Below are 22,500 nucleotides of genomic sequence, written 5' to 3'. Positions count from 1 at the left end.
CACATACAGACTTAGGGATACTTAGTCGCACATTCTTGAATGTACGCTGGCCATTTTTCAGCTTTTCTTCTTCTTTTCTTTTCTTTTTTTTTTTTTTTTTTTTAGTGGTTGGAGGCGAAAACGTTTTTGCTATTGCTGCTCGTTCTTTCAATGCTTTCATTGGCTCGACGTACGCACACAACGCACCCAAACGAACAATCGTTGCCAGCCGAGGGGAAGAGCGCAGCAGAATGACTCGGAAATAGCTAGGTTCCGAAACAGAGACAATATCAATCAGATGTTGTAAGCAAAGTAGCGCGTATGGACTGTTTATCACTCGGGATACCCTGAGCGTTATTCATGTTGTAAGCGCAATGCGAGATTTGAGTTTTCATCTTGCATGTAATGCTGATTTGAAGAGTTGAAATACATTTTTGTTTGTTTGTTGTTTCTTAATTTTGTTTTGTTCGTTTTTTTTTTTTTTTTTTTTTGGGGGGGGGGGGGGGGGGCAGCGCAGCAGATATACGTGCCCGGATGTGTGATACAAGCTCTGTCTACCATGCACTAGATCCCCATGACCCCTAGGCCACAATGTTTCTTTCTTGATTTCCTGCTTGGGTACAAGTCAAAGTAAATATGAGTGGTCACACTTAACCCTCGTTTAATGTTAATGTTAAAGCATCAAACACTGACATAAAATCGTCGTCACAAACAATCGTCTCATACACATCACGTACATTGACAACCATTTTCTCAAAGTATTCGTGCACAGATTGGGGTTTGACGTCACAGTGTCTATACGCTAGCAGTGTACGCCCTATAAAAAAATTACGTCGAACAGCTGAAAATCACATTTAGGTAGCAAAAAACGGAATTCCATGGGGGTTAAGGCGTGCATCTTCCTTTAAAAGTCCTCAGTAATATGTTCTAAAAGAAAATGGCATTATTACTCTGAACGAATACGCGTTCAATAGATTCAGGTTTGTTACACATTGAACACCTGTTCCCTCATTCTACATAAATCCCTCTTTCTTCTAACCAAGTTTTAACAGGCAAGGTTCCGGTATGAAACTTGAAGAAAAATCTGGTTACGTTCGACGGCATCCACAATCTTTTGAACCCTTTTTAACACGGCTTGCCCACGCCCATCTTGAAATATTTACCGATGCAATAAAACAGGGAACGCACTCTCAATAAGATCCTGCATACGAAGCTTTCTTTAGCATTACGTAGGTACTCGAGTGAAAATCTAACCCACAACCACACACACACTTCTTTCCTGCCAACGTCAAGTGACGCGACTACGAGACGTTGCATGTCATCTCCGTTGCTGGACATTTCCGATGGCAAAGGGGAAGGGCGGCGAGGCAACGAAGCCTCAGTGGATGTGGTTCTGAGGCTGATTGCACTGCCCCGTACCTCGACCAATCTGTTACACTGGCGAGAGGCGTTTACATTCAAAAGACGCGGGGGTTTGATTGCTTGCTTGCTCTTCATGTCATGGCGCTTACCCACTACGAGCCGGCGGTTTAAGGGGCGGAAATTTAAGCCAGGGTAAGGTAGAATTTTTTGAAAATTACGAAGCAGACTAATTTGACAGAGACTGAATTAATATATATATATATATATATATATATATATATATATATATATATATATATATATATATATATTAAGACGCCTCTGTTGGCACGACGTTTATTCGGCCCGAGTACTCGGGAGCGAACCAGCAAAGGCACACACCCGATGATGATGCTCACACGTAACTGAAGATGAGGATCGAGCAACGTAGAATGATGATGATCATAATATGCAGATGAAGAAGACGTGCGTAATAAACGCCCACACTAATTCCCCCCCCCCCCCCCACGTGGAAGCGGCCATCCTGGCCGCAGGTCAAGGCGACGAAGAACGCCGCGTGAAGGGTTTCATGCGGGACACATGAACGACCTCGGTGCTGCGACAACGGCGGTCTGTTGCGGCGACAACAGGAGTCACGCGATAATTGACGGGTGATGTCTGCTCCAGGACGATGTAGGGCCCGATGAATCGCGGCTGGAACTTGTCGCACAAACCAGGCGTGCGAAGGGGCGTCAATAGAAGTATTTCCTCACCAGCTCGGAAAGACACAACGCGATGGAAGGTGTCGTAAATGATCTTCCGGTCTTGTTGTCTGGCTGCTGTGTTTATGCGAGCACGCTGGCGGCACTGGGCGAGTCGTGAAACGAATTCTTCGCTAATGATAATGATGATAATATACAGATGAAGAAGACGTGCGTAATAAACGCCCACAATATATATATATATATATATATATATATATATATATATATATATATGTGTGTGTTATCGCATATAAACAGCAAATTTCACGGTATTTGAATACTTTCGAACACAAGACGGGTCGAGGTGATCGCGGTCGTTGTTGTCGTCGTCGTCTCAAAACATAGCTCATACGCACGAGATGAGGCGCCACACAGGAGGGGCTAAAACTTACACACAACACTGACAAGAGGACAAGAATAAATTAATAAAAAAAGGATACATTGCGCAACTTAAGCACAGACAGACAGACAAAGAACTTTAATGCACTAAACACAAAAACTTAAGCACAAAAACAATTCATAGAGCGCGACTCATCTTCCTCTTCCTTTCTCTACCGGATTCTACTTCTTCTTTAGCGAACGTGCCGTGACACGTGACACGTGACACGACAGCTCTGAGCAGGGCTAGCGCCACGTCAGTCTGCTGCCGAGCCCGCTAAGGAGGACAGCTACCGCGTCCATCCAGCCGTCATCTTCCAGCATCGTGGCTGATTATAACTACCTCGAAGTCATGGCACGTGAGCAAGGCGAAGTCGGTGAGTTCGTGAACGCCAGACCGAAATCTTCGGGGGATGCTCCGGCCGCCTGCCGTAGGAGGGGACGCAGGCGCCTCTTCTCGACTCCCAAACAGGGGGTCGAGAACTGTGACCGTCGCGGTGCTGTCGGGTCGCAGCACCTGAAGCGTACACAGCCGTGGATGGATTTCGCGGATACTACCAAGTTTTCCATTCCGAAGTCGACCGAGGAGGTCATCAGCCGGATGAAATCAAACGTGGACCACTTCTGCATCAACTACGGCGTCATTTTCCTCGTCATTCTGGCGAGTTGCTTCGTGACCAGCATATCACTCGTGGTGAGCGTCATTGTGGTTGGGGCAGTGTGTGCCGCGCTCAATCTGCACGACAACGACGAGGCTGCGGTCCAATGGGGCACCAGGCTCATGGTCAGCAAGAAGCACAGGTTGGGCGCTGCCGCATTGGTGGCGCTGCCTTTGCTGCACGCCGCAGACATCTGGGCCGCCGTCATATGGTCTCTCAGTGCTGCCCTGGTGATAGCCATAGTTCATTCCACTCTGTATGCAGAACTTGGCTCCCACAAGTCGTTCGCCAAGAACCGGGACGATGACATCATGGACCCCCTTGAGTGACTTTTTTTTTTTTGTAATCTTAAAAGCATTTTGCTTGTGACATTCTTTTTTTTTTCTGTGTTTCAGTGAGTGTTTTTTTCTCCTTTTCTTTTTAAAATAAAACGTGTCATGACACTGTTTCATCTTTGTTCTCGTTAAAATTTCTCAACGGATTTCAAGGAATTCATGAAAAAAGGTTAGCGGATGCTAGCGGATTTCGAGCGTAGCTTTAATGAAATCTATAGCTTTGCAAAAGCCGACCGTGCCGCCTCGCTGAGACGGTCGGTGTGTGCTTTCCGCCCGCGAGACGAAATGGCCGTCGGATCGTTGCTGGGCAATGGTTTGCGGAGCAGGCTCACATTTTACGTAATCTTGTTCTATCAGTTACTATTTCGTGTAAAAAAAGAAAACTAGCCGACTTCTATGCTACCGTGATCGGCGATTGAAGCGATCGCCTCGGCTCTGTAGGGCCCGCGCAATCTGCGTTGTTGGCTGCGACCGTCCGATCGCTCCGGCCATCTTAAAACGATATCCAGGGAGATGGTCGTTCGTTCAGCGTCCGATTTGGTGCCGCATTTTGTCAGGACTTGTTTAGAATCGTTTGCATGTTGTTGTTGGGACCACAAGTTGGACACCAGATCGGTGTCCATATTACATAGCATTGAGTAACTGCAATCTTGCTAATATAGCATGAGCAGTTTAATAAGATTGGATGGAGCAAAAAGAAAAAAAAAGAATAAAGAAAAAAAGTGTCAAATGACCCATTGAGCGAAATGCAGCTCCACTAACGTGAAACCTGGGGAGGTGCGAAGCATGCAGTGATGCACCGCTAATGGGCTCATACTGGCTTAAGCAATGGCTCATAACCCCGTAAACGCGGCCTCACCATTACGACGACAGAAGAGAAGGGAAATTCTACGCTGGAATGATGAGCGGTGACGCAGCCAGCTGTGGAAGATGACGACGACGACGAACGCGGGAGCAGTGGCACGAGCGCGTGCCGATCGCGAGCACGAGCCGCTTGCTTACCATCACTACGACAACGACGACGACGATTACGACAGGAGACGCCGACAGCCAGGGCGCATAAGGTGCTTCGCACCTAAAACACACAACAACCTGTTTTACGCAGCCGACAAGAGCTCACGACATGCCTTATGTTTTTTTTTTTCGTTTTTTTTTTGTTTTTTTTTTTGTTTTGTTTTTTAAGTATACCGGCGTGCTATCCATTTTGTTAAATTTAAAACACGTACATAAATTTTGTTTTCGGCACGACTATAACTCAACATGATGTCGTCTTTTGCTTGAAAGCTGCAGGACAGTACGGTTAGGCCATACCACCTTTAGTCCGCCGCAAATCAAATTTCTCTATATTCTGTTCCATACGTATAAGGCGCTGCTATCGTGCATATATTGGTTCGAAAGCCGTATTGTCGATGTTGATAGCCGACATGTACGCGCACGATGCCTTTCTTGGGAAAAGCATCTCTTACGTAAAAGCACTATGCGATTGACCAGCGCTCGGGGCTCCAGCTCATCAACAGGAACACAATCGATACGAGCTTTCTGCATTTGCCTTCACGAGTCTTGCTTGCTTGCTTGATCCTCATCCGTGGCGCTTACCCACTACGGGGGATTGGCCAAGAAGCCGGCGGTTAAAGGTTAAACGGAAGGGGGAGATGGAAAAAAAAAACTAGACGAAAAACTAAATCAGGGTGAAGTATAGTGTTTATGATAATTTGGAAAGAGATTTACAGGGAAGAGACAGAATTAAAATCATTGTAATTGTATAAAAACAGCAAAAAAAATTTGGTGGTATTAGAATAATTTCGAAACACCATGCAATTAGCGATTTAATGAGTTATCCAATTATTTATTTCGAGAATTAACTGGGTAGTCTTTTTGTGTCACAGATATAGTCACAGAGGGCCACGCAGATGTTCCTGTGGCTAAAGCCCATTGAAGAAGCCCCGAAGGAGAGGATATTTTCAGTAGTTAGTGAAATACCCAATTTACGGAATGAAAATTCGAATTTCTTCCTCTGATTTCTAAAGCGATGACAAAATAATAAAAAGTGGTCAACGTTTTCGGGTTCCTGGCAGGTAGGACACAGAGGGGACGGTGCCAGACCGGACCTGTGTAGGTAAAAATTTAATGGTGGGATTCGGCAGCGTAATTTTGTTATGGAGATCTCTAATTTACGCGTGGGGCACCATTTATTGTCCCACGAAAAGGACAAATGATTAAATTCCGAGATTTGGATTTTCAGTTTTGTAGAATCTTGTAATAGGGAAAATTTTTTAAACCTAGCCGCAGTGACATAAGCCGAACTAGGCATGACAGACATAACTGGTCCATCAAGAGATATCCGCGCAAGTGTGTCAGCCATTTCATTTAAGAATATACCACGATGGCCTGGAACCCATACCAATCGTACCAAACTTAAGTTAGGAGGGGTTAACAATTTAAATGTATTGGTTACAATAGTGTCGGCAGATGAAGTGAGCGATGTACATACTGACAGTGAATCAGCCACTATAACCACTGTTGAGTAATTTGAAGGAAGTTTCCGCAGAGCTAAGATAATCACTGCTAGTTCAGCCAAAAATATGGATGTGAAATCCGGAAGGCGTACTGCATAAGACCAGGATAGTGATTCGGAGAAAATACCCACACCCGCTTTCTCTTCATTCATTGACGCGTCAGTCGCGATCACGTGATCTATTCCTAGTTGCGTTAAATGATCTTGTAACATGCCGTTTAAGTATGTAGTGGGCACGAGTTTGGCATTCAATGGAAATATATCGTCAAATTCAATCATTATATTAGGTAAGGGTTTGTCTGAGCAAGCGATCTCGCGTATATTAACATTTAATGGATCGAGCTCAGCTTGTACAAACAAAACTTGAGGTCGAAGTAGGCGGGACCAATGCTCATCGAAAAATTCCCTCATTTCCCTAATAAGTACAAATTGTGATCTTCTCAAAGAAGATGCATAAATGTTTAAATATGTTTTTACCGTTAGAATGCGGAATCTGCAGGGAAGTGTAGGCAGTCGTGCTTCTTGATATAAAACATTGTTAGCTACAAATTTTGGCAAACCGAGACAATTCTGAATTGCCTCCCGCTCCAGAAGAACCAGGGGGTTAATTTTGTACGCTGGCCCACCAGAGAATAGCACGCATCCAAATTCCAATATCGGACGAACATACATACGATAAATCATCATTAAAGTGTCTCTGCGTAGCCCAGAGCAATGTCGGCCAAGTTTGCTTATCATGCCAACCACGCATGTCGCCCTAGATTTAACATGATCGACGTGATTTCGCCAGCTCAGGTTTGTGTCGTATATTACACCGAGATATTTGATAAAGTCAAATTGCGGAATAATTTCCTGATGATATTGGAGAGAGATATTAATTGGTACATTCAATGGAAACACAATCAAGGCGCTTTTGTTAACATTGAGCGACATTCGAATATTCGCAAACCAGGCTTCAAGTGTTCCCAAGTATGACTGTAGTGTACTCTGTAATGAGTGAATATCACTCGCAGACGCAAAGAATGCTATGTCATCTGCATAGACATATACTTGTACACTACCGCACAATGGGATTGAACTTAGTAAAATGTTAAACAAAATAGGAGAAAGGACAGATCCCTGGGGAACTCCTCTTGTTTGACTATATTTTTGTGTCACCAAGCCACGCTGAGAACAATAAAATTTTCTATCCTTTAAAAATTCATGTATCCAATTGATAATATATCGAGGGAAATCCATGCTATTTAAAACGTTTAGGAGTATGACATGTTCTACACTATCGTAGGCTTTAGCTAAATCAAGGGTCACTAAAGCTGCATACTGCCGCCTGTGCCGTGCAAGCTTAATGCGTTCCTCTAAATCGACATGGGCGCACCATATCGAGCATCCGGGTCTAAATCCAATCTGACATGGGCTCAATAGTGTATTATCCGTTAAAAATTTCATAATACGAATGTGTGATGCCCTTTCTATTAATTTCATAACATTTGAGGTTAATGCGATTGGTCTTATATTATCTGGGTCCAATCCTGCTCCTTGGTTTTTGAGCAGGGGGATTATTTTTGCGAGTTTCCAGTCAGGAGGAATCCATGCGTTCATGAGGGAGTAGTTAACGATATTGGAGAGGTCTGGTGGGGAGAGGTCAAACAATATTTTTAACATGCCTGATGTAATGCGATCTGGACCTGGAGCTGTGCCAGGGAGCAGCCGAATAACGTGCTGAAGTTCTTCCATTGATACCTCTATAAAGTCATCCCCTGATAGAACCCCTACGAAGTTTACTTGCAGTTGAGTTGTAAAACGCTCTTCTAAGGCTTTTGCGATCTTATTTAATGATTCTAATAATTCTATTGGTGACAAAACCACTGAATCAATATTTATGGGCACTGGAAAGGCCTTAAGAGAGCCAAGAAACCTAAATATTGCTTTTTTATTATCACTTTTCGATAAAAAGTTGTACCGTTTTTCATCATAATTATCCTTCGCTAAGGAAACTGTTCTTTTAAACGTAGCAGCAGCATATTTATAATTACTCCAATTAGTAGAGCACTGATTGGAAATAAGTTTCTTCCATGCAGCTTTTCGGCGTCGATAAACTCTTGCGCAATCACTATTCCACCATGGACAATCAATGCGCTCTTTGGTTGATGATACTACAAATTCTGATTTTTTAATAGTACCCTTCAAAATTTCACTAAGGCTCATCGCTTTAATATCTGTTTCCATATCTGCTCTAGAAGACAAGGTTGACTGTAAATTGTTTTTAAATTTTGAATAGTCCACGAAAGTATGCATATGTTTATTTAACGAAATGAGGGGGTTGTTAATTTCAATGATAATCGGGCGGTGGTCACTACTAGTGGCGGCATCCACCACAGTCCAAGAAGAAATGGAAATGCCTGAGCTAGCAAATGTCAAATCTAGGACAGATCGTGACTGCGAACGCACGAAAGTGGCAACTTTAGCATTTAAACATGTAAAATTTTTAACATTAGCCCAATCCCATAAACGTTTTCCAGATGAGTCTGTGCGGAAGCCCCATGACACATGATGTGAGTTGAAATCACCCGCAAGCAATATGTTCTTTTTGCAGTATGTTACTGCGACATCAAGTGGGCGTACGTTTTGCACTCCAGCGGGAAAGTAGGAGTTAATTATAGAGAGCGGGGCGCAACCCGGAATAGTTATTTCTAATATTAAGATTTCGCATTCGGATGATAGGGTATGATGCGAAATTTTTGCTTTATGACAGAATTTAGACGAAATGAAAAAAGCTAATCCGCCACCTCGGGAAGGCCTATCCAATCGAAAACACTTGTAATTGTTTAAATGAAAGTCTTGGTCAGCGGACAAACAAGTTTCTTGTAATAGTATAACGTCTGGCGATTGTTGGGAGATTAAATCACGAGTCTTTGAAGCGAAGCTTGCTTTTCCTCTTCCTCCACTTTGCGGGTGCTGGCTGCTAGCTGCTGTCTTCCCAAGTGTGCAACTTGGACTGCTGGGTATGTGCAACTGGGCATGCGGTACTGAATATGTGAACGTTCTTGGCACATCTCCCAGAATGTGTATGTGCCACTGGAAAGAATATACCCCAATAGACCAGCAGAACAAGAGGCAAGAAGTGAAGTTGGAGACACAGAAAGTTGAAAGAAGTCTCCTTCAGAGCAGTGAAGATGTCGTCAACAGAAGCAGCTGATCGAGCGTGGAGAAAGAAGTTAAGTGAACAAAAGGCGCGACCAGAGCGTGCTTTGAACGAGGAGCGAGCTGTATGTAGAACTGAAGAAGGATAAGTGAAGTGATGACTTTTCAGCAAACACCAAAGAAAGCTCCGCTTATCACAGAATCGCACATACGCGTAGGATCCACCGATTTGCGATGAATGCAAAAGCATTCTCACTGACGGAACAAATCCGGCCCAAGAAGTTGATGCCAATGGGGAGAGAGCAAATAACACGTATTTCGTCACGAGTTTCTATCTGAATAACAATCTCGTACTTGCACGGATGAAGGCACAGCGTTTCATACAATTACCAGAGGGAACTGTGGCGCTATATTGTCTACGGGAGCTGCAAGTAGTGTAGTTCAGCCTAGAGCCCTGCACGGGCTTGGGCTTACCCGAAATCCCGGGCCCGGCCCGGCCCGGCCCGTGGACCGGGCATGTAACGTGCAGCGAGTTATTCTCGGGCGTCTCAACTCTGAAAAAACATGTATTTTTCAGTCTCGGGCCGGGTTCGGGCCAGTTTCGAGCCGGGCTCAGGCCGGGCTTGGGCCGGGCTCGGGCCGGGCTCGGGCCTAAGGTAAAGGGGCGGCGGACCAGGCCGGGCGGGTAAAGTAGATTATTTCCGGGCTCGGGCCGGGCCCGGGTCTCACCATAAATGTTTTGATCGGGCTCGGGCGGGCCGCCCAACGTAAAAACGGGCCCGGGCCGGGCTCGGGCTGAAAAAATCGGCCCGTGCAGTGCTCTAGTTCAGCCATCATGGGAATGATGGATAGTATACATGGATTTGCCTAAACTTCGTCCATTGGGCTTTAAAATGGCTTCGTGACTTTGCAAAGTGATCGTTTTTAAGAAAGTACTGCATTATAGATAATTAAATAAACATTACTAAAATTGTCCAGCAGTAGGATTCGAACACAGGACTTCTAAGCACAGAAGCCCGATATTGAAGCCATTACGGCACGGACGCATGGACAAGCGGAACCACTGCAATTAGCAGCGATTATGCGTGCTTGCAGAGTCTTATTACCTTCTACATTTAAGAAAAAAGTATAGATTGCTTTCAAATTGAGGACAATTTAGGCCCTGATAAAGCGTAATAAACGAAGCCATAAGAACGTCTGAAGCCACAAGCACGGAGACAAATCAGACAAATCCATGTATACTAACCGTCATTCCCATGGGTGGGTGAACGATCGCAGCGCCGGAGTTCGCTCTAGTGATTGTAGCAAACTCTACGGAGGAAGGAAAGGAAAAAAAAATTGAGGAGCCATTCCACACAGTGTAGATGGATGACCAGTGAAGCTGTAACACATCTCACAGGGTTAAACAAGGGTGCATGTATTTATGTTTATCATTTGGTAATGGTATTGACAATAGCTTTGTGATTACTGTGATATACACTGATTGGTTCGGTTACAAGCTTAGACAGATTGTTGTCCAAAGTTAAATCTATACACGACCGTTGATGAGTAGTTTAGTGACTCGGATTGGTGTGGCGCTTAAAACCAAACTCTTCTAGCACAAACTGAGTGAACAATTTTTCGTCTGGTTTTGAAATGTCCCCACTAAAGTATCCAACTATGATCACAGGGGTAGTGTAATCACGGCTAAACCATGCAAAGTGCTCGGTCATGAACTTCTCGATATCACACTTGGGGGAGCCTGCAGATATATACACAGTGGATATCACTATTCTGCGTTTCGTTTGTACGGCACAGACATCCCCTCAGTCTGGGGCATTATCCTCTTGCGAGTCAAGGGTGTATGGTTGTACATACATTTTGTCCTTTGCGTATATGACAACGCCTCCTGCTCGTGAGTCCATGCGCTGTTCACAAACGATTTCAGTATACCCATCGACATGAAACAATGCATCTTGATTTAGTTAGTTCATTTATTATGATTCATTTATCATTATAATCATGGGCGGAGGGCTTAAGCGTACTTCACCTCTACCGCAGGTCGGCCCGATATTACACTGTCTCCGGGATCGACCCAGCTCACCTTTTTATTGTTGACGCACGGACACGAAAAAATATATGGAACCCTAGCCAGCTTCGCTGTTAAACCTTGGAGGGAGCGTGCACGCCCTTCCGGAAAGACAACTGATGGGACAGCAATGTGCGAGTACGACAGCCGCAACCAAGAAAACAAACATATACGCGGCAAAAAGCGACTGAAGTTGCGCAAGCATATCGAGAGAAAATCTGCACCGAGCGGTTGGCAAAGCAACCGAACAAGCGCGCATCGATTAAAACCTACCGGGAACCAAGCACACTGGGCCGACTCCGCCAAGCGCAGTGTGGCGTGTCGGGGCCGATTTTGGAACGCACAGGAGAGAGAAAAAAAAAAGCGAAGGGGATGCCTTCGTGGAGGCGAATTGGATGTCCGAGTCAAGCTGCGCGACGTCACAGTTTCTTTTCTTCCTCCTTGAGTATTGCCGTAACAAGGGCTTGTGAGAATCACCAGCCATTTGTGATTAGGAATTAGATAATAACGAACGCACCAACCATTGAGCGGCACTTGGGAATACGGCCATTGGGTGCACCAGTCGTTTCACGAAGCAAGTATACCTTATAAATGGAAGAGAATGATCTTCTCGTGTTGTGTAGGTTATAAGAACGTTCTTCTACGCATTCTTAGATAGCTAATAAGAATTAGGTAAATTTTAAGAAGTCATTTCAGACATGTTAAGGCACAAGTGCTGCTTCAAAAGTAGCAGAGCGCGTCCAGGATAAAAATAAAGGGGGCAGGGGGGGGGGGGGGGGGGGATACGTGAGAACTTGTTTTTCATCTATATTTTCTGTACAGCGAGCAGAGCCCGCGACATATGGAAAAATAACGTCACTGCATATTTGTACGCCTGAATTGCAGTGCTCTCAAGTGTGTTTCCGACGAACGACGCCCGCATATTGTCGGCAAAGAAGCCAACAAGAGAGTTTCAACGGGCTTTCTTTGGCAGCTTGTAACACAGCATTTGATGCACTGATCGTTTTGCACATTCGCAAAGAAGTCGCTGACGCCTGCCCTACGTTGGATGCCGGAAGCTGGCAGTCACTTCTTTGAGACCAGCATGCAAGATTTCTTTGTTGGAGGCGCGCTTGAGAGCGCTTGAATTCATGCGCGCATGCGCGTTTATTTGTATGTTATTGTTTCTTATATTTCTTTGGCATTCTTGAGCGCCCTATAAATTAAAATTAAATTACGGGATTTTACGTACGAAAACCACGATCTGATTATGAGGCACGCCGTAGTGGGGGACTCCGGAAATTTGGACCACCTGGGGTGCTTTAACGTGCATGCACCTAAATCTAAGTACACGGGTGTTTTCGCATTTCGCCCCCATCGAAATGCGGCCTCCGTGGCCGAGATGCGATCCCGCGACCTCGTGCTCACTAGCCCAACACCATAGCAACTGAGCAACCACGGCGGGTCTTGAGCGCCCTATAAAGGAAAACACATACAAGGTATGTTCGATGAAACACGGTGATGAGTTCTTGAAGGCGTTTTACAATTAAAGGGATCGAACTTGAGCTTGTTGGTATGTATTCCTTACGGGAAACAGTGCGAAAGATAACGTGACTAGATAGGATAGGATGCATGCGCGAGTTTTGTCCCCCTCTGCAGGTATGCGTACCGTATTTTCGCGCATATAACCCTTCCTTGCATATAACCCGCACCCTTAACTTTGAACTCCACGAAAAAGAAAAAAAAATAACCTCGCGTATAACCCGCACGCTTATCCGAAAAAATGAGGACTAGGAAGTTACAACTATGCGCAGCCATCATTTCGTTTTCAAAACAAATTTATTTCAAAACGACCGCCGCAACGTTGTCAGCGCTGTCGTCCGATTCACTGCTGCCATCCGAGGCTTCGTCGCCGCTCTCGAAGACGTAATCGTCTTCGGAACCATCTCGCAGCAGCTCTGTTGCCGATTTCTTCAGCAGCGGCTATGATCTTCAGTTTCTCTTTCACAGTGAAAGACTGCCGCTGAGACACATTCTTGATGCCTAAGGCTGGCCAACTGTGCAAACTAGGCGTACAAGAAACGGCACCTCACTCGTGCGAAAAGCACAGAACACCCATACCGAAAAGCATTTTTCATTCCTCCATGCCGAAAAGCGTCTAACCAGACTATGAATGTGGATCAGGCAATAACCTGTGTTAGCCTCTTATTGGCTTAACACACGTCGATGTCGATAGGCATGCGGACTCTGCACGGCAGGCGGCGCGTTGCCGTGAAGCCGACCCCCTCCCTTCGCGAATATTCGCAGATAACCCGCACCCCCACTTTTTAAGCACTTTTTTTTTTCAATTTTTGGTGCGGGTTGTATGCGAGAAAATACGGTATGTATTTGTGCTCGCAAAAATAAACGCTAATGTTGGTAGTCAGCGCCTGTACAGTTATGGTTGTGCCCTAATGCATGATATGTAAATTTTGCTTAGTCCCACCTTCCTGCCTGCCTGCCTGCCTGCCTGCCTGCCTGCCTGCCATCTTGACTTTTGCGTTCTTCAAAACGACTGCGAACAATATGCCCTTGTTATTATTGTTGTCGTACGTCTACAGTATACACACATTTTGTGATACTCCGTCTTGAGTTGCGTAAAACACCCAGTATAGTGTAGCAAACGCTTAATAATAAACGCTGACTGTGAGTACTGCCACCAAACAGTAATGCTTTGAGCTACAACTCTCACTCATACAGACAAGGACAGTTGGTGATTATTATGACATAATTTTTAAGGGCACTAGTCATTAACAGCCAATTGTAGCCCATAAATGGCCGAAACTTGCAACTGTGCACTATATGCTGTCTACTTTCCAAGCACAGTTCACTTCTGTTTTTCACTCTAACTTTAAAGAACAAATTTTGTTTTCACTGCCTTGACACGAAGTCTAGCCGAACTGGGCACCTTAGGCAATATATTGCCGTTTTGCTCATGATTAATGTTCGAGGCTAATCAATGAGTCATGTTTCCTACCATATTTTGTCCCACAAGCTTTCTTGAGCCAGAGCTGCACCGTTTTTTTTTTTCTGTGTGTGTGTTTTTTTTTTTTTTTAGACTTTCAAGGACGGAAGTGCGCCTGTGCGACTCGAACGCGCGGGCACCGCACGGCATCTCTCGTTGGGTTTGCGTCGTTTCCACGGTGTACCGCGCGCTCTTTGTTAGAACTGCGCACGTCTGAAAACATGCACAACTCGTCTTCACGTCGTCGTCGTTGTGGCCGCTGAGAGCAATACTGCAGGCCCGCAATGTTGTTCAGCTCGTTTGTTCGCCCGCCCGACGTGCGTGAGCACGGTGTCGGGTTCACACCGCGACCGGCGCACACCTCGCACGCAATGTCGTCGCGAAGCGAGTAGCAGACGTGTTCTCCTATCAGCCGCACGTTCGCGCGCGCGATTCTGCGGCCAGTTCGTTAGCGGGCGCGGGGACGAGCACACCTGCTGTCGATCAGCGGCCGGGCCCGTTCCCGCGAGGAAGCAAGGGAGGGGGGGGGGGGGGGGGGGGGGGGGGGCACGTCGGGACGCGCGCACGTGCCCGCAGATCGAAACGGTCCGGGCGCATATTTTGGGACCTTTCGATCGGCCGTCCAGATGAGGCGCGCTCCCAGCAGCGGACGGTGTTGGCCAGGAGGCTGGGCCTGCTGCTGCTCTGTCCGCGCGCCGCGGTGGAGACGACGTCTCTGTTTGATGAAGGACGTTCGCGCGCGCGGCCTGGCGGACCGGTCGATTCGCGCCATCCGGCCACGCCAGTAGTGGCTCGGTCCGCGTGTTATGCCTCATACGGCACTCCGCAAACGTTTCGGGCGCACCCCCCTCCCCCCCCCCCCCCTGCCTTCTTCCCCGCGAGAAACTGCGCCACTTTATAGACGGCGACTTCGAATACCAATATTCGCACACGATGCGCTCCCGCTCTTTGCTTGGCCGGCTGCTCCGTGCTCGAGACCCGGTGGCTGTTCCCGCTGGTGGAGGCCTACAGATAAATTGCTAACAACGTTAGTACACCGTGATCAAGTACGGAAACCCAATGAACTGTGCGTATATAACAGTCTCGAGTGCGAAAAGAAACCATAGTTGCAAAGTTGCGGCTATAGCGTACGTGCTGTGCTGCTCATGTTCTTGTTTTTGTCGGTCGTTAGTAGATGCGCCGGCTTTGTCTGCACGCAACCTTGGCTAAATTGTGCTGGTGGTATTACTTCCTGATATAACGGGCGATTACAAACAGGAAGTTCCCGTAAGCTGCTTCTGCTGCATTATAAATATGCAACCACATATTGAACAACTCGTTTGTTTTGATTATACTCGTTTCTTACCATCCGCCGCGAAGAGTAGCTAATCCCGGCGATAGCGAGGGCGCAGCGTAGTGAGACGCAATGGTAAAGGTCAAAAAGAACGGAAAACGAAAGAACCACTTGAAAATACGTCTCATAAAAATCGTCTCATTATAATCCGATCCTTATCATTGCCGGGTTGACACTAAAACGTCGGCAGTTGAAAAAAAACTCTCTAATCTAAGAAAAGTCGCGTGTGCTCAGTAAAGCTAGTCACGAGTCAGAAAAGTCATCATAAAATCTTAAGAGGCATAATAAAAGTCAGGTGTAATGAAATTATCGAAAACATCTCGGTTTATCACGGACATACAAACTGAATACTTGCCTAAATTTAAGTGGGTGACTTTTGGTTTTACGTACTTTATGGGTGGTATTTTTAGCGTTCTAGTGGTGAGTCTGGTGGACAGTGACCTTGGAAACACTTCCTGTATTCTCCTACGCACTCAGCCCGTTTCTGCACCAGTCCCTAACTGCCAATTGCATTGGTCTTGTCCTCCAAGCTGCCTTGATTTTCAGTTATTTCGAGGGCTCGAGAAAAAAATGTCACAGTTTCGCCCTAAGGGCGAAGCAATGAATGCGATAGCAACACAGCAATGTCATACGAAGTAAGGTGAGCGGCTTTGGTAGCAATATGAATTGTAGTAAACATGAGCTGGTAAGCAGGTGTGCTGCGGCGTAAGTAGACCGACATGAAGAGAGACTCGATGACCACGAGAAGGCGCGTGTGAAACGGTGGTGTTGGTGAGAAGCGCTTCCCCTGGGCAGCGCGTGCGAAGGGACACACCTGTAGCGCTGCACTGCCGATCCGGGCAGCATTGCATGTGTAGCGTGCGTTGGAAAATGTGGCCTGACTATTACTAACTGAATGAACAAGCGTGGTGTGAGCGCGCACAAACAAACATGAATAGATCACACTGAATGACTGCAGACAACGACTGTCAAAACGCTGGCAGCAAGCGCATACGCCGCAGCGGGCGAAGGTAAAGCTTTAGGCGAAGGTGCGTGCGGTCTATCGCTTCAACGGAAACTGAGCGGCAAATGCACGGCGCATAAAGGTCAGAGCCGTGTGGAGACAAGAGACGGTGCGGGCGAGCGACGAGCGCGGTTGTTGGCAGAGTAGAAGTGCGCCCCCCCCCCCCCCCCCCCGCTCCCTCCGGCGCTGGCTTCCCGCTTCCTTGCTTGCGCGTGGGAGATTGAGTGCGTTCGCTCTCCGTGATAGCGCGCGTCCCCGCACGCTTCCGCTCGGGCATACGGCGCGCGGCGAAGATTTTATCTATACGGAACCTCACGGCGACGGCGACGACGACGGCGACGGCAGAAATCCAGTTGAAGTGTCCATATAATTGCTATCGCAATAAAAGTTCATCTCATACGATATTTCGAGGAGCGGAGTTGAACATAGCCCTTGTCGACCGCGTGTCTTTCTGTCAGTGTATTTTTGGCCTTGGAGCCTTTGCCATTACAGGAATAGATGTCAGGTACATGCAGTTGCATGCGACGGTGCTTGCGCAGTCACGCAGGCACAGGAACGCTCCAGCTTGTTTCTGCCAGCGGGAAGCAAAGGAACTCAGCTTCGGAAAAGCGAAGGACGGCGCTGCACGCATTATTCTCGTGACCTTCGAAGCGGTCAATAGCAGTAACATAAGCAGTTCGGCAGGCACAGTGAAAAGAAACCGGTCCCATCTGTGCCGCATTTTTGCGATGGCCTCGCCGCACGACATTGGGTGCCTTAAGCCAGATCTAACGGTAAGTGTCGCGTCGCTGCCGAATTCGCCGGTAGAAATCCACTGGAAGGACTGAAAACTGGTGCTCACAAATCTCCATGGGCCAAATTCACAGAGGTTTTCACTCGTAAGTGTTCTGCCATTGGCCTGCGGATTTCGCTTATGGTATGTGCAGCTTCGGGATTGGCTGTAATTTTCTTTAACGAACAATTCTAGTGTCGGAGCATTTTGTTAATGCGGGCTCACATTTGTAACAGTGTTTCCTCAGTGGCCAACGTTTGAGCGCTTGCCACTTGTGGTAGCGATTGGCGTGACAAGGCGACGATCACCTCGGTGATGGCTAACCGCAGGCGAAACATACGTAAGATAAGTTTCTTAAGAAAACGCCTTACATACAAACGGGTTCGTATTCACATCATCTTTCGTGCGCGAAAACGGCACGTAAGAATGGCTGCCAGTCATTCGTATGAGCTAGCGATGTGAGGTCCAAGGCGTCGACCAATGAGAGATGGTTCTCAAAATAATGAAATGTTTTCTGATTCAGCCTCACATTTTCTCATTTTGACAATTGTTTTTATCCTGAACGAGCACCTAGTAAAATATAACGGCATCGCTGCATATTTGACGTAGCTGCTGTAAGAAGTACATTAACACAGGCAAAGGAATAGTTGGTTCATTGATCCAGAAGGCATAATGGTATCAGCTCTAGTTGAGTCTATGACGTCCCTCGTGTCATGGCGCCGTTAGCAGTGTGTACAGTGTACATTGTAATAGATTCAAAAGCAGGTTTTTTTTTTTTTCAGTAATTAAACACGTGTGAAATGTGTGAAATCCGTGTGAAATATACAAATGTGGAGTAATACCTGAACATTATAAGGTAAGAGCGTAGACAGCTCTCAGTTCAGTTCCATTTGCCGATAAACGCGTTTTTACATTTAGATTTACTCAGAAAAAAAGGGCTCTTTAGTGCTATGCCTCAACTTTCTTAACTATAACAATTGGGCCTTCTTCAATTTTTTTCGCTTTTAATTTTTTTCTTTACTTTTGAGGTAAAAGGGTCTAGGTTTTAATAATCACTCTAGGCTCGAGTGGTTACAAGTGCGAAATGAAAGGGTCAATGCCAAGTTGCGTGACGGGTGTACAATTCCTTGCCCATGACATCGGTGCTTTGCAGTGTTTTCATCCGATACTCTTACTCCATTCGTCATCATTCAAACATAATTAATTTCCCTCTATTAAGTATTAAGTTTATGTGTGCCTTACAGCATATACATACTCCTCTTAAGGAGTCACACAACTTTTTCTTCAAGGACGTGCTGCGTACCAATGGCAACAATTGTGATACTGAATTGTCTCGCCGCTCTTGCTCAGTATCTTCCAAGCAAATCAGGAATTATTTTTCAATGAATGAAATTCAACACGGCGTCATATAAGTTCCTTTGCAACGAAAACTAAACCTGGACACGGGAAGTATACAGTATATATTTTCCAGTGTATACAGTAATAAGTATACAGTGTTTTAATTTGTTTATTTAGCCTAATTTAATCGCTTTTCATCTCAACACAGAATATACAGTAAATATTTTATTGTTATATTCTTTTCCATTTTCATGCAGCGATTCTTTTTCAGTCTTTTCTTTTCCGCGCTTCGTCAGCAGTCCAGGGACCGCTCCTCCTACATTATCTCCAAGATATGCCCGTCGTGTACGCTAAGAAAGGAATAGAACGGACGGAAAGTTATCGCTACGTTATACCGGCCCGGCTTGACGATTATTTACTTGAAACTTCAGTGGCTCTGTCGTAAGCCTCCGCGTTATTTCTAGTTAAGTTGATATGCTGTGGCCCCTTACCACGCTCTTCATCCGCACAAAATTGATCCAGCCATGAAGCTTCAACAACGCCAATGGGGATCACGTGGAGCTGCTATGCGGCGCATGCAACCGCCGAACATAATACAGTTAACTCTCAGTTGAGTGAACTTCAAGAGACCCAAGGAAATAGTTCACTTATCTTAAAGTTCACTAAACTAAATATTCACTAGAATATGGAATAGCATAGGGCACAGCTGGACATCGAGTCAAAAGCGTGAAATGTAATTTATGGAATTATGGTTTATATGGAGCGTAACAGTTACGTTGCTGCCTATCACATTTTGAAAAAAAAAAATCTGTCATTTTGATTTGCACTGGTGCTCTTAAAGCGCAAGAATTAACAAAGCTGCCCAGAGAGTCATCTGTTTTTGTGCATTTCCGCTGGCACAGCTCTTTGCTGAGACACGAAGTCTTGCAACTTTCCAAGGCATCCTATAGCCTCGGCTAGAGTTATACGCTTTGAATCTGCCTCTACCAATGCAGCTTCCTCGTCGCACTCTTCTTCTTCGGTACGAACACTGGAAACAATTTCCAGATCTGATAGTTCAGCACAGGTAGCGAGCTCACTGTCACAATGCACGTTGTCTTCAAACGAAGTGTTGCTGTCAACCTACGATGTTGCGCCGTCGCTAGAGGGGCGATTTGGGGGCGGTGGGCATCGGCTACGCCAGCGCTGCAGAGCGTAGAGCTTCGCTGAAATGATGTCAAAATGAGCTCGGCTCCACTAATCAAGTTCGTTCAACTGAAATATCCGCTATTCAGAAATTCGTTTAACTGAAGTGTTTTTGCATAGAATGCATAGGAAAACCACCGGGGATTTTCTAAAAGTTTGTTATTCTGAAATATTCGTTAAACCAACGTTTGTACAACTGAGAGTTTACTGTAGTAATACTAATGATTATTTGGCTTTAACGTCCAGAGGGCCCGCGACGTCGCGGAAGAGCCATCAGCTCCCGGTTCCGTCATGGGTGGAGCCACCAACTTGATTGGGGTGCCTTCGGCTCCCCCAATCTTTTTCCTCAGGACCTTTCAATAATGTTCTTGTCAACTGGTTATAACGCTCCAAAGGCTGCCATGCGCCGATCGGGAGTGCAATTATCAGCCTCTTCAGTAGAAGAACTCCATAGCGGCTCGCGCAACGTGGCAGGTCGATGGGGAAGACCACTGCGTTTTGTTTTCACGCAATAACTCGCCACCTTGCAGTGTTCATAGAACGTAGCCGGCTGTTTGGATGATATACTATAAATGAATAATGATGGGCCTCTTATGAGTCTATAATCCGAAGGTGTAAAAATTCCACGGGGATCAATTATCGCCGAGATGGCTGAGGCATATCAATAGAGCTGAATTTTCTAATAGCATTTGAAATATTTTTTTCGATTCTAAATAAATATGAAGTTTGCGCGGAGTTTGTTTCGTAAAAAAAAGGGAGAAAATTTGACTTATATGCATTGGCACATACATGCACGTAATACCGCTCACAATTGCGTGTCCGGACAACTGATGAGCTTGTAAATGATAAACGACTGCTTTCACTTATCTGGAGTGCCATGGCAATAAAAGCAATGGTACCAGGCTATTACCAGGCGCACGTGCAGTGTTGTTTTTGTTGAAGGAGAGCAGCGTCATACCACAGAACCGCACATTGGTTTAATTGGAAATAAACATGGTGAGACATGCCATATAATAAGTCGGAACAAACTCTTACCTAGGCTGCCTGAAAGCGAGCCATTCTTATTGTATGCCTAAAAATTATTGAGCAGAAGTTATCTGCCCTGTGAGTTCACTCAGAGACTGGCGCCCCTGCGCAATAACCGCGCTATCCTGCAGCAGAATTAAATTAAATGCTGGGGTTTTCCGTACCAACACCACGATATGATTATGAGACACGCCGTAGTACGATTGACTCTGGGAATTTCGACCACCTGGGGTTCTTTACCGTGCCACCAATGCACGATACACGGGCGTTTTTGCATTTCGCCCCCATCGAAACGCGGCCGCCGCAGCTGGGATTTGATCCCGCGATCTCGGGCTTAGCAGCTTAACGCCATAGCCGCTAAGGCACCACGGCGGGTCTGCAGCAGAATAATTCGGGACAGTCGTCACACCTATCGTTCGGTCTCACTGCGAGCTTCCATTAAGTGTCTTTAATAGAGAGTTTTAGAGTAGGGGCCCCAAACGTTTTGGGGCCTCAAAGAAATAGCGTCAACACCACTGCGCATGCGCGTGACGCAAGCTGCGTTTGGGTTTTGCGTTGTGCACGCTATTTCACCGATTTAGCGGGAGCCCCAAAAGCTTTGCGTCAACAAACATGGCGGCACCCATCGAAGCGACGGCTCTCCGAGTACCAAACTGGGCTTGATTCGTGGTAACGCGTGAAGTTCGTAAGCTAGGAGAAGTGACTGCGATTCTCGCTTTCTCTCAACTAATGTGTGTAATGAAGATTGATTCATTAGACGCCGCTGATTCCGAATTCGATTGTCGATTTCATGGCTGGTAGGCCTAACGTGGATTAGCTTGGCTGGTGAAAGCACGTTAAGTTGGTTACTCAAAATTAAGCGCAACAAATCGCATGCTGTTAACAGAATAACCTCTCAATTGTAATTAAACGCAAAACCACGAAAGTCAAAATTACTCTTCTATCTAAAATGGTATAGTTTATTTTCATATTTATAATAGTTTTTCTTTGAGACCGTCGTGGCGCTGCAAGCGCAAGACGCTATTCCCAAACGCAAAAACTCCATTCTAAAGCTCTTCCCTCCTGGGGCGCTATAACGTAAAGCTATTCCAAACTGTTTTGATTCCAAACTCCTGACGTCAAATTTACGTAACCACCGACGCAAGCATCGGGCGGTGACCCGCAGTCGTTGTCTGAACAACCCAATCAAACACTCTCCTCGTTTATAGGAGGTCACCTTTGTTCGCTTTCAAAACTACCGTAAAAACCGGAATATAGGTCGAACTTTTTTTAAAAAACCATTGCGAAAAGTCAACCCTCGTCTTATATACCGGACATTGGCGGAAAAACTACGGAATTCATGCAACAATGGGCAGATGAAGTAAACAGCCGCCTTCGCCATCGCATTCAGGCTGGTTTTTCACAGTTTGTTTCAAAATGAGCGGAAGCCGATGTCAATTCACCGTCACCTTAAAGAAAAAGGCGATTGAGTACGCGGAAGCCGACGGCAACCTGGCGGGTTGCCGTGGGCTTCGTATCGTGCGACTATTGACCCGCGTGCTTGTCAGCACCTTATCATCACGGCACGGAGCAGCATTTAAATTAATACTGTCACCATTGTGCAACCGTCTGAGTCGCATTTGTTTAAAGGTAAGGGTGTCTTTCGGTACTTTTGCCATTGAAAAAGATTTTTTTCATTTT

The 22,500-nt window shown here is 46.0% G+C and overlaps 1 protein-coding gene across 1 annotated transcript in view; it reads left to right on the top strand.

Annotated features, from left to right (window-relative positions):
- LOC119432968 (voltage-dependent calcium channel type A subunit alpha-1) overlaps window positions 1-22,500 on the top strand; it is a 472,601-nt gene that overhangs the window by 275,633 nt on the left and 174,468 nt on the right. The gene's annotated exons all lie outside the window — the stretch shown is intronic.

Source organism: Dermacentor silvarum, chromosome 1 (genome assembly GCF_013339745.2).
Source record: "Dermacentor silvarum isolate Dsil-2018 chromosome 1, BIME_Dsil_1.4, whole genome shotgun sequence".
In the NCBI taxonomy this organism is placed as follows: Eukaryota; Metazoa; Arthropoda; class Arachnida; order Ixodida; family Ixodidae; genus Dermacentor; species Dermacentor silvarum.
Note: the sequence above shows the minus strand (reverse complement) of the source record. Positions and strands in the feature narration are given on the sequence as shown.